Source organism: Salvelinus fontinalis, chromosome 4, assembly GCF_029448725.1.
Source record: "Salvelinus fontinalis isolate EN_2023a chromosome 4, ASM2944872v1, whole genome shotgun sequence".
NCBI classification, from domain to species: domain Eukaryota; kingdom Metazoa; phylum Chordata; class Actinopteri; order Salmoniformes; family Salmonidae; genus Salvelinus; species Salvelinus fontinalis.
The window spans coordinates 32,284,496-32,296,790 of NC_074668.1; positions in this window are offsets into that span (position 1 = coordinate 32,284,496).

A 12,295-nucleotide genomic window follows, 5' to 3' on the forward strand; every position below is an offset into this window, starting at 1 on the left:
CTTATGACCTCCAGTGGAACAGCCACTTTACAATATTGCATCTAAATTTTTCTATGGGGGGGTGTCAGAAGGATTGCTTTATCCCATCCTAGGTATTCCTTAAAGAGGTGGGGTTTCAGGTGTTCTCGGAAGGTGGTGATTGACTCCGCTGTCCTGGCGTCGTGAGGGAGTTTGTTCCACCATTGGGGTGCCAGAGCAGCGAACAGTTTTGACTGGGCTGAGCGGGAACTGTACCTCCTCAGTGGTAGGGAGGCGAGCAGGCCAGAGGTGGATGAACGCAGTGCCCTTGTTTGGGTGTAGGGCCTGATCAGAGCCTGAAGGTACTGAGGTGCCGTTCCCCTCACAGCTCCGTAGGTGAGCACCATGGTCTTGTAGCGGATGCGAGCTTCAACTGGAAGCCAGTGGAGAGAGCGGAGGAGCGGGGTGACGTGAGAGAACTTGGGAAGGTTGAACACCAGACGGGCTGCGGCGTTCTGGATGAGTTGTAGGGGTTTAATGGCACAGGCAGGGAGCCCAGCCAACAGCGAGTTGCAGTAATCCAGACGGGAGATGACAAGTGCCTGGATTAGGACCTGAGAATGACAGGGTGTTGTCCAGGATCACGCCAAGGTTCTTAGCGCTCTGGGAGGAGGACACAATGGAGTTGTCAACCGTGATGGCGAGATCATGGAACGGGCAGTCCTTCCCCGGGAGGAAGAGCAGCTCCGTCTTGCCGAGGTTCAGCTTGAGGTGGTGATTCGTCATCCACACTGATATGTCTGCCAGACATGCAGAGATGCGATTCGCCACCTGGTCATCAGAAGGGGGAAAGGAGAAGATTAATTGTGTGTCGTCTGCATAGCAATGATAGGAGAGACCATGTGAGGTTATGACAGAGCCAAGTGACTTGGTGTATAGCGAGAATAGGAGAGGGCCTAGAACAGAGCCCTGGGGGACACCAGTGGTGAGAGCGCGTGGTGAGGAGACAGATTCTCGCCACGCCACCTGGTAGGAGCGACCTGTCAGGTAGGACGCAATCCAAGCGTGGGCCGCGCCGGAGATGCCCAACTCGGAGAGGGTGGAGAGGAGGATCTGATGGTTCACAGTATCGAAGGCAGCCGATAGGTCTAGAAGGATGAGAGCAGAGGAGAGAGAGTTAGCTTTAGCAGTGCGGAGCGCCTCCGTGATACAGAGAAGAGCAGTCTCAGTTGAATGACTAGTCTTGAAACCTGACTGATTTGGATCAAGAAGTTCATTCTGAGAGAGCTAGCAGGAGAGCTGGCCAAGGACGGCACGTTCAAGAGTTTTGGAGAGAAAAGAAAGAAGGGATACTGGTCTGTAGGTTTTTTCAGAAGGGGTGCAACTCTCGCTCTCTTGAAGACGGAAGGGACGTAGCCAGCGGTCAAGGATGAGTTGATGAGCGAGGTGAGGTAAGGGAGAAGGTCTCCGGAAATTATCTGGAGAAGAGAGGAGGGGATAGGGTCAAGCGGGCAGGTTGTTGGGCGGCCGGCCGTCACAAGACGCAAGATTTCATCTGGAGAGAGAGGGGAGAAAGAGGTCAGAGCACAGGGTAGGGCAGTGTGAGCAGAACCAGCGGTGTCGTTTGACTTAGCAAACGAGGATCGGATGTCGTCGACCTTCTTTTCGAAATGGTTGACGAAGTCGTCTGCAGAGAGGGAGGAGGGGGGAGGAGGATTCAGGAGGGAGGAGAAGGTGGCAAAGAGCTTCCTAGGGTTAGAGGCAGATGCTTGGAATTTAGAGTGGTAGAAATTGGCTTTAGCAGCAGAGACAGAAGAGGAAAATGTAGAGAGGAGGGAGTGAAAGGATGCCAGGTCCGCAGGGAGGTGAGTTTTCCTCCATTTCCGCTCGGCTGCCCGGAGCCCTGTTCTGTGAGCTCGCAATGAGTCGTCGAGCCACGGAGCGGGAGGGGAGGAGCGAGCCGGCCTGGAGGATAGGGGACATAGAGAGTCAAAGGATGCAGAAAGGGAGGAGAGGAGGGTTGAGGAGGCAGAATCAGGAGATAGGTTGGAGAAGGTTTGAGCAGAGGGAAGAGATGATAGGATGGAAGAGGAGAGAGTAGCGGGGGAGAGAGAGCGAAGGTTGGGACGGCGCGATACCATCCGAGTAGGGGCAGTGTGGGAAGTGTTGGATGAGAGCGAGAGGGAAAAGGATACAAGGTAGTGGTCGGAGACTTGGAGGGGAGTTGCAATGAGGTTAGTGGAAGAACAGCATCTAAACCCAATAGAAAATCTTTGGAGGGAGCTGAAAGTCCGTATTGCCCAGCGACAGCCCCGAAACCTGAAGGATCTGGAGAAGGTCTGTATGGAGGAGTGGGCCAAAATCCCTGCTGCAGTGTGTGCAAACCTGGTCAAGAACTACAGGAAACGTATGATCTCCGTAATTGTAAACAAAGGTTTCTGTACCAAATATTAAGTTCTGCTTTTCTGATGTATCAAATACTTATGTCATGCAATAAAATGCAAATTAATTACTTAAAAATCATACAATGTGATCTTCTGGATTTTTGTTTTAGATTCCGTCTCTCACAGTTGAAGTGTACTTATGATAAAAATTACAGACCTCTACATGCTTTGTAAAATCGGCAGTGTATCCAATACTTGTTCTCCCCACTGTACATGGATGGTTTAAAAAATATCAAAACATAAGGTCTGTGTGTGAGAGAGACGTTCTGCCTTATCTATGGTAGCAGGTTGCATATTGGCCTGCATATTGAACAATCTTAGCTGGGAAAAGCTATTTCAACTCGCATCTAATAAGATGTCCAGTTTTGTATAATCAATGTGACTTGATAACAAGAATTTCCCTCTGACTGCATTGTCCATATTAGAGAGATACAGCACAAATTGCTGATCATAATGGATTTCCTAGTGAGCGTTGTCTCCTTTCTCCCACCTACTGTCACACTTGAGTCCCATTTCTACACTCAAATCAGCAGCTCAAAACTGTCTTCCAATTCTCTATTGTTCATGCAATTATGCTGTACGTAAGTATTAACCTACTTTAATAGTAAATACAATAGTAGTGCAGATAAGTGAGAATGACAATGTGACACCAAGTTCTTTTGAGGAAGAATGGTAGTTATGACTGCCATGACAAACACAGTGAGCTAGCACAGAAAACAACCAAAATGGAAGGCACGTTGATAAGGGAGAATCTGCATTGGATGTCTCCGTGACATAACATACGTTATGGCATGACTGATGAGTATCAAATACAAGCCAGTTCTCTTGGTGAAAAGACTGAAATTGATGTAACTGAGGGGGGAAAAACTTCAAAGAGAAAAACAGGGAGATTTGCATTTTTCATCTGATATCTCACATATGGGAAGACATATAAATGGTAGGAATGTACATGTTTGTAGTCCCACCCCCCTCAATCAAACATTGTGTATATTCATCCTTTTTCCTCCCTTCAGCAGCTGCAGCCATCACTGGAGGAGGCTGGTGTGTCATCCCTCAGTCTGATCTGGGAATCATAAGTCTCTACTTCTGATTCCTAGAAATGGAGAGAAAAAAAGCTTTGTGAATGCATGTTGCTATCTGTATCAATCAATTGTTCTTCGAGTGTGAAAGTTGTCATTAGTTTAACATCTAAATTCAATCAGCATATGGCTACCTGTTTGAGAGCATTTAGGCAAATAGTCTGGAAGGCTTGATCAACATTGGCCTACTTCGGACTTGTCTCGAAGGAGGTGTACTGATCTTACTTGTACACCATGCCCGGGCTTGATTGGTTATCACCTGGTCAATAGTATAATATTTACAAATGACATTTCACACAGCAAACCAAAAACTGAGGTAACTATGCAGCATGGCACAACTTCACATAATTCACACATCTGGGCAAATGCACAGACCTGACTGTTCTCCAAGTCAATTTTGTGGCCGAGCACAACGAAGGGGAAGTTCTCTGGGTCACGACGGCTGACTTGAATTAGGTACTCATCTCACCAGCTTTCAAGAGTTTGAAGGTGTTGGGAGCGGTAATATCGTACACAAGGACACAACAGTTTGCACCTTTATAGAAAGCAACTCCCAACAACTGGAATTTCTCCTGCCGTGCGGTGTCCCAGATCTCGTAAAAAAAAAAAAGGATGAAATTCGCAGCAACTGTAAACTCACCACTACATGCATCTCGAGACAACCAAAGGGACCATGTTACATAATAGAGAAAGGAATGACTTAGGCTGTGTTTACACAAACAGCCCAATTTGAACCTTTTGCCCAATTATTGTTCTTTGGACTTTTGGCAATAATTGGGCAAATGGATCAGAATTGGGCTGCCTGTGTAAGCACAGTCTAAAATGTTTAGTTGTAGGGTTGTTCCATTTAATTTCAATCCCTTTTTAACCGCACCCCTTTGATTTGAATGAAACTTTCCATACATGGTAGAAGTGGTCAGAAAGTAACTTTTTGGACCTGGATGCCAAAACATTTAGGGGAGAGATGTGCTCAAAGTTGACCCATTTTAGATACCCCACCAATGAGACATCTATTCCTTCATCACTGGAAAATATTAACTGTTGAGTTTGATATAATTTAAAAGCTTACAATCAGGGTTGTCAAACTATTCTATAATTTCCCCAAAATGTATCTAAAAACCGTGTAAACTATAACTTCCACATATATTTTAGCTTAAACCCTATTTTACATAATCTGAGGTGTTTGTGTTGTGCCCGCCATTGGTTGACATGTTTTGGCTGATAAATGTACTCAAATGGGAATAAAAATTTAAAAGGTAGCGCAATCATGTTTGGAGGTCCACACATCAGAACATTTTGATTTGAATGGGAATATTAGTAGTTTTAAATTATACTGTCAATCTTACAAAGAAAACCTTTTGAAATAATAAATAAATAATCAAATATACATTCACATTTCCAATTGTGGGTTGACTGGCAGCCATCGTTATGGTAGTAATTGGAAGTGAAACTGTAAATGATGTACCAGCTAAATTGCAATAGTCTGAAGGGATATGTACAGTCTATGATTGAAATGAGACCCACACTGTATTCAAGAGTATGCTGTCTCTCAACCGATGGCAGGCACAACACAAATACCTCAGGTTATGTCAAATAGGGTCTAAGCTACAACATATGCAAAAGCGTTCATGTTTTTAGATAGACGTTAAAGGTAAAATAATGTAAACAATTTAATTTAATGTTTTATTCAAGAAATGTTTTAATAGTTTGAAAACCCTATTTGTTAATGATGTCAAACTCAACCATTTATCTTTTCCAGTGATGAAGACATGGATGTCTCATGGTAGGGTAGGGTATGCAAAACAGGTCAGCTTTGAGCAAAAATTACTTGAGTTAATACAGCAGAATACAAACTTGGTCTCTTTCTTTGAGTGCATCCAAGTTGCTTGACATAGGCGTTTGAAAGAGCCGTCAGTCAAGCCGAACTCATTAATATAAGCTTCCGGGCCACTCAGCCTGTCTTTTCAAACTTCCTGATAGTTAGCCATGAGAGAAAAAGTACTTTTCAGAATGGCTGTTCAGGGCCTTTAAACTGGGATTACTGGGGGAAATTGTGGCTCAGCTAGACACCGCATATAGACAAGCCCTGACCTTCACAACCAACATACAAAGGAGAATAGGTATGTGCTTGCCTAAATTACAGCTCACATTAAATTGAGTGGCAATTGTGAGACAGCACTGCAGGGCTGTGTCACAAGTTTGCCTACAAGAAGGACCGCCATGCCATCTTCCTGTACAAGTGAGCACAGGACAACAACAGTGAGTCCAAAAATATATATTGTATGCTGCTGCATAAGTGATGTAATATGCCAGGGAGATATGTATACTCTAGCTAAGAAAGTAATACTAAGTGTAAGCTGTTAGTAGCCTATGTGTCTCACCCTAAGAATTTGGTCCATCTCAATATATGGGTGGTCCCGGGAATCAAACCCACTACCCTGCCGTTACAAGTGCCATACTCTACCAATTGAGCTACAAATCCTCTCCCCCTCAGAACTTAGCCTACTCTTCTGACTTGGTGGTGCACATGTAGCCTATAGCTGTTAGAGAAATGTAATCATCGAATATTGTAAGAGCTTTCATTGTCTGCTTATGTGCCCCCGTTATTTATCCTGCGGTTCTGACTTGGTGTACTGAGAGAATACTGTAAGAACGGCCCATGTTCTGAATTCTGTCGCTGTCCATTTGAAAAGTGCCCAACGAATAGGCATATACACTAGGCTCGTCCGCCTCAGCTTGCTGATGTCTTAATCGAAATTACAGCTTGCCTCTCAACCGCTCATCGTTCCCTTATGCCATCGTTTGTACACCTCCATTGTTATATTGCTTATATAGGTCCATCTCATTCATCATTTTATGCAATGTTAGAATGGTGCATTTCATTGTTTTGCTTACTATTTGTATTATAATTAGCTTGTGCTTTTTTCCACGGGGAGGGGATACTATATAGTGTTGTTGGGTCTGTAACCATGTTTGACAGTCTCTTCCCATTCAAATATTGTCTTTCAACAAAAGGTTCAGTAATAGACCCCTGTAATTCCAGTTGATATGGCGAGGGTTGTTTTGTTTGCGCAATGCGTTGTCTGTGCGTCGGTATATTGTCTATAAAAGTGGAATTTCCTTTCTTTTTAGACCACATAATAAAATATTTCAAATGGTAGGCTAACCGCTGACTCTGCATCGCTCTCTTTCTCTGTGTGGTGTCTTAAAAAAAGAGTAAAGTTAAGGCCTCAACATCTTGCTAAATCTATCTGAACTAACATCTATCAATTTGTCGCTGTCCATTTAGAAAGTGATGAACGAATAGGCCTACCTCATCGCAGCTCGTTTGCTTGCACTAACTTATACTTAGAGCTACAGTACCAGTCAAAAGTTTGGACACCTACTCATTCCAAGGTTTTTCTTTATTTTTACTATTTTCTACATTGTAGAATAATAGTGAAGACATCAAAACTATGAAATAACACATTTGGAATCATGTAGTAACCATTTTCTTTTAAAACAAATCTAAATATATTTGAGATTTGAGATTCTTCAATGTGTTAAGATTCTCTACCCTTTGCCTTGACAGCTTTGCACACTCTTGGCATTCTCTCAACCACATTCATGAGGTAGTCACCTGGAAGGCATTTCATCTACCAAGTGTGCCTTGTTGGGTTCATTTGTGGAATTTTTTTCCTTCTTAAAACATTTGAGCCAATCAGTTGTGTTGTGACAATGTAGGGGTGTTATACAGAAGATAGCCCTATTTGGTAAAAGACCAAGTCCATATTATGGCAAGAACAGCTCAAATAAGCAAAGAGAAACAATAGTCCATCATTACTTTAAGACATGAAGGTCAGTCAATGCTGAACATTTCAAGAACTTAAAAAGTTTCTTCAAGTGCATTCACAAAAAGCATCAAGTGCTATGATGAAACTGCCTCTCATGAGGACCACCACAGGAAAGAAAGATCCAGAGTTACCTCTGCTGCAGAGGATAAGTTCATTAGGAGTTACCAGCCTCAGAAATTGCAGTCCAAATAAATGCTTCACAGAGTTCAAGTAACAGACACATCTCAACATCAACTGTTCAGAGGAGACTACGTGAATCAGGCCTTCATGGTCGAATTGCTGCAAAGAAACAACTACTAAAGGACACCAATAAGAACTTGTTTGAGCAAAGAAACACGAGCAATGGACATTAGACCGGTGGAAATCTGTCCTTTGGTCTGATTAGATTTTTGGTTCCAACCGCCGTGTCTTTATGAGACGCAGAGTAGGTGAACGGATGATCTTCGTATGCGTGGTCCCCACCGTGAAGCATGGAGGAGTAGGTGCGATGGTATGGGGGGTGCTTTGCTGGTGACACTGTCAGTGATTTATTTAGAATTCAAGGCACTCTTAACCAGCACGGCTACCACAGCATTCTGCAGCGATACACCATCCCATCTGGTTTGAGCTTAGTGGGTCTATTATTTATTTTTTAACAGGACAATGACCCAACACACCTCCAGGCTGTGTAAGGGCTATTTGACCAAGAAGGATTGCAGTGCTGCATCAGATGACCTGGCCTCCACAATCAGCTGACCTTAAACCAAATGAGATGGTTTGGGATGAGTTGGACTGCAGAGTGAAGGGAAAGCAGCCAACAAGTGCTCAGCATATGTGGAAACTCCCTGTTGGAAAAGCATTCCTCATGAAACTGGTTGAGAGAATTCCAAAAGTGTGCAAAGCTGTCACCAAGGCAAAGGGTGGCTACTTTGAAGAATCTCAAATATAAAATATATTTTGATTTATTTAACACTTTTGGTTACTACATGATTCCATACTACATGATTCCATTCCATTATTTCATCCTTTTGATGTTTTCACCATTATTCTACAATGTAGAAATAAAGAAAAACCCTTGAATGAGTAGGTGTGTCCAAACTTTTGACTGGTACTCGATGCTTGGGATGTGTGACAGACTTTGACCATTAATCATGATGATCACTGGAAATTCCAGTGGAATACAGAAAAGGCAAATTGGTAGCCCAGCTATACTTCTTGCTAACTGTTCAATTTACACATGACCTGAGACATGTTGGCTAGGTAATAGCTAGCTATAGCTAACGTTGGCTAGCTGACTATCTTGAGGGAAAATCAAATGTTTAACGTTACCTTTTACTTTGGCTTCAGACACATAATGTTAAGGATACAGGTATCCTGTGTGTATTTGTTTTCTCTCCTTCTGCTTTAGTCACAGGTGGCAGTCATCAGTCGCCAATCTGAAGACACACCTGCTCCTTTTCCCTTACCCAATCACATCCCCTTTCCCTTGGTTTAAAAACCCAGTCAGTTGTTTTCTCTCTCTCTCACTTTCTCACTTTCTTTCTCACTCACTCACTCACTCACTCACTCACTCACTCACTCACTCACTCACACACACACACAAAATAACATTTGCTTTATTGGCATGACGTAACAAAGCTTATTTTGGATATTTACAATATAAAAAATGAGAATCAAAATTGTCAACGGGACAACATTAACAAAATAAGCATACAGTAGAGTACATGTGCAGTTTGATTGGTCTGTCAGACACTGTCCCTCAAGCAGTAATGTGGTGCGCTGCCAACCCACAGCTCTCTCCGTCCTCCCCCAACAGGACGGGTAGCCTACTCTCATCAGAGAGGTCTTTGAAACCTTGAATAAGGGTTTCAAATATGGGAAAATTACACTCGCCAATTGTTTTATATTTTTGACATTTTGTCAGGAAATGCAGCTCCGTCTCAGGTTCTGCTGTTGTGCAGTGGTTGTTCTCTCTCTCTCACTCTCTCACTCACTCACTCAAGGCCCCGCCCCTGGTTAAAGAATTCTGTTATTTTCTTACCAATTTTAATGCTGCACGTATTGCCAGTATACATTGATTTAATTATGTCATTTGTTTTACCCCCTACACCACTTTCAATAACTTTGTAGAACAGTCCTGTATGCCAAATAGAATCAAATACTTTTTGGAAGTCGATAAAGCAAGCGTATATTTTGGTATTATTTTGGTTGACATGTTTATCTATCAGGGTGTGTAGGGTGTAAATATGATCAGTTGTACGATGTTTTGGTATAAATCGAATTTGGCTTTTACTCAAGACATTGTGCTTATTAAGGAAGTTTAGAACTCTTACATTGATAATACTACAGAAAACCTTCCCCAGGTTACTGTTCACACAAATGCCTCTGTAATTGTTAGGGCCAAATTTGTCTCCATTCTTAAAGATTGGGGTTATGAGTCCTTGATTCCAGATGTCAGGGTAATAACCTACACTCAGGATCAAATTAAACAGTTTTAATATAGCCAATTGAGATTTTCCACTAGTGAGTTTGAGCATCTCATTTAGGATGCCATCAGGTTCGCATGCCTTTTTAAATTTGAGAGCCTGAAGTTTCTTATAGAGCTGGGGTGGGGAAGAGGGTGGGGAAGATCTCCTCTGAGTAATATGGGGATTCTGAGGAGGGGATATACACTGCTCAAAAAAATAAAGGGAACACTTAAACAACACAATGTAACTCCAAGTCAATCACACTTCTGTGAAATCAAACTGTCCACTTAGGAAGCAACACTGATTGACAATAAATTTCACATGCTGTTGTGCAAATGGAATAGACAAAAGGTGGAAATTATAGGCAATTAGCAAGACACCCCCCAAAACAGGAGTGATTCTGCAGGTGGTGACCACAGACCACTTCTCAGTTCCTATGCTTCCTGGCTGATGTTTTGGTCACTTTTGAATGCTGGCGGTGCTCTCACTCTAGTGTAAGCATGAGACGGAGTCTACAACCCACACAAGTGGCTCAGGTAGTGCAGTTCATCCAGGATGGCACATCAATGCGAACTGTGGCAAAAAGGTTTGCTGTGTCTATCAGCGTAGTGTCCAGAGCATGCAGGCGCTACCAGGAGACAGGCCAGTACATCAGGAGACGTGGAGGAGGCCGTAGGAGGGCAACAACCCAGCAGCAGGACCGCTACCTCCGCCTTTGTGCAAGGAGGTGCACTGCCAGCGCCCTGCAAAATGACCTCCAGCAGGCCACAAATGTGTAAGTTTATATATATCCTATTATAATCAATATTTTGTTTCCGTCTATTGTAACTGAAAATGTTAACTGTGTACTCAAATTATCATGTATATAGACTTGTCTATTGTCAAATCAAATCAAATTTTATTTGTCACATACACATGGTTAGCAGATGTTAATGCGAGTGTAGCAAAATGCGTGTGCTTCTAGAAGGATTACTTTATCCTATCCTAGGTATTCCTTAAAGAGTTGGGGTTTCAGGTGTCTCCGGAAGGTGGTGATTGACTCCGCTGACCTGGCGTCGTGAGGGAGTTTGTTCCACCATTGGGGTGCCAGAGCAGCGAACAGTTTTGACTGGGCTGAGCGGGAACTGTACTTCCTCAGAGGTAGGGAGGCGAGCAGGCCAGAGGTGGATGAACGCAGTGCCCTTGTTTGGGTGTAGGGCCTGATCAGAGCCTGAAGGTACGGAGGTGCCGTTCCCCTCACAGCTCCGTAGGCAAGCACCATGGTCTTGTAGCGGATGCGAGCTTCAACTGGAAGCCAGTGGAGAGAGCGGAGGAGCGGGGTGACGTGAGAGAACTTGGGAAAGTTGAACACCAGACGGGCTGCGGCGTTCTGAATGAGTTGTAGGGGTTTAATGGCACAGGCAGGGAGCCCAGCCAACAGCGAGTTGCAGTAATCCAGACGGGAGATGACAAGTGCCTGGATTAGGACCTGCGCCGCTTCCTGCATGAGGCAGGGTCGTACTCTGCGAATGTTGTAGAGCATGAACCTACAGGAACGGGTCACCGCCTTGATGTTAGTTGAGAACGACAGGGTGTTGTCCAGGATCACGCCAAGGTTCTTAGCACTCTGGGAGGAGGACACAATGGAGTTGTCAACCGTGATGGCGAGATTATGGAACGGGCAGTCCTTCCCCGGGAGGAAGAGCAGCTCCGTCTTGCCGAGGTTCAGCTTGAGGTGGTGATCCGTCATCCACACTGATATGTCTGCCAGACATGCAGAGATGCGATTCACCACCTGGTTGAGGGGGGGGGGGGGAGGAGAAGATTAATTGTGTGTCGTCTGCATAGCAATGATAGGAGAGACCATGTGAGGATATGACAGAGCCAAGTGACTTGGTGTATAGCGAGAATAGGAGAGGGCCTAGAACAGAGCCCTGGGGGACACCAGTGGTGAGAGCACGTGGTGCGGAGACAGATTCTCGCCACGCCACCTGGTAGGAGCGACCTGTCAGGTAGGACGCAATCCAAGCGTGGGCCGCGCCGGAGATGCCCAGCTCGGAGAGGGTGGAGAGGAGGATCTGATGGTTCACAGTATCAAAGGCAGCCGATAGGTCTAGAAGGATGAGAGCAGAGGAGAGAGAGTTAGCTTTAGCAGTGCGGAGCGCCTCCGTGACACAGAGAAGAGCAGTCTCAGTTGAATGACTAGTCTTGAAACCTGACTGATTTGGATCAAGAAGGTCATTCTGAGAGAGATAGCAGGAGAGCTGGCCAAGGACGGCACGTTCAAGAGTTTTGGAGAGAAAAGAAAGAAGGGATACTGGTCTGTAGTTGTTGACATCGGAGGGATCGAGTGTAGGTTTTTTCAGAAGGGGTGCAACTCTCGCTCTCTTGAAGTCGGAAGGGACGTAGCCAGCGGTCAAGGATGAGTTGATGAGCGAGATGAGGTAAGGGAGAAGGTCTCCGGAAATGGTCTGGAGAAGAGAGGAGGGGATAGGGTCAAGCGGGCATGTTATGTTGTTGGGCGGCCGGCCGTCACAAGACGCGAGATTTCATCT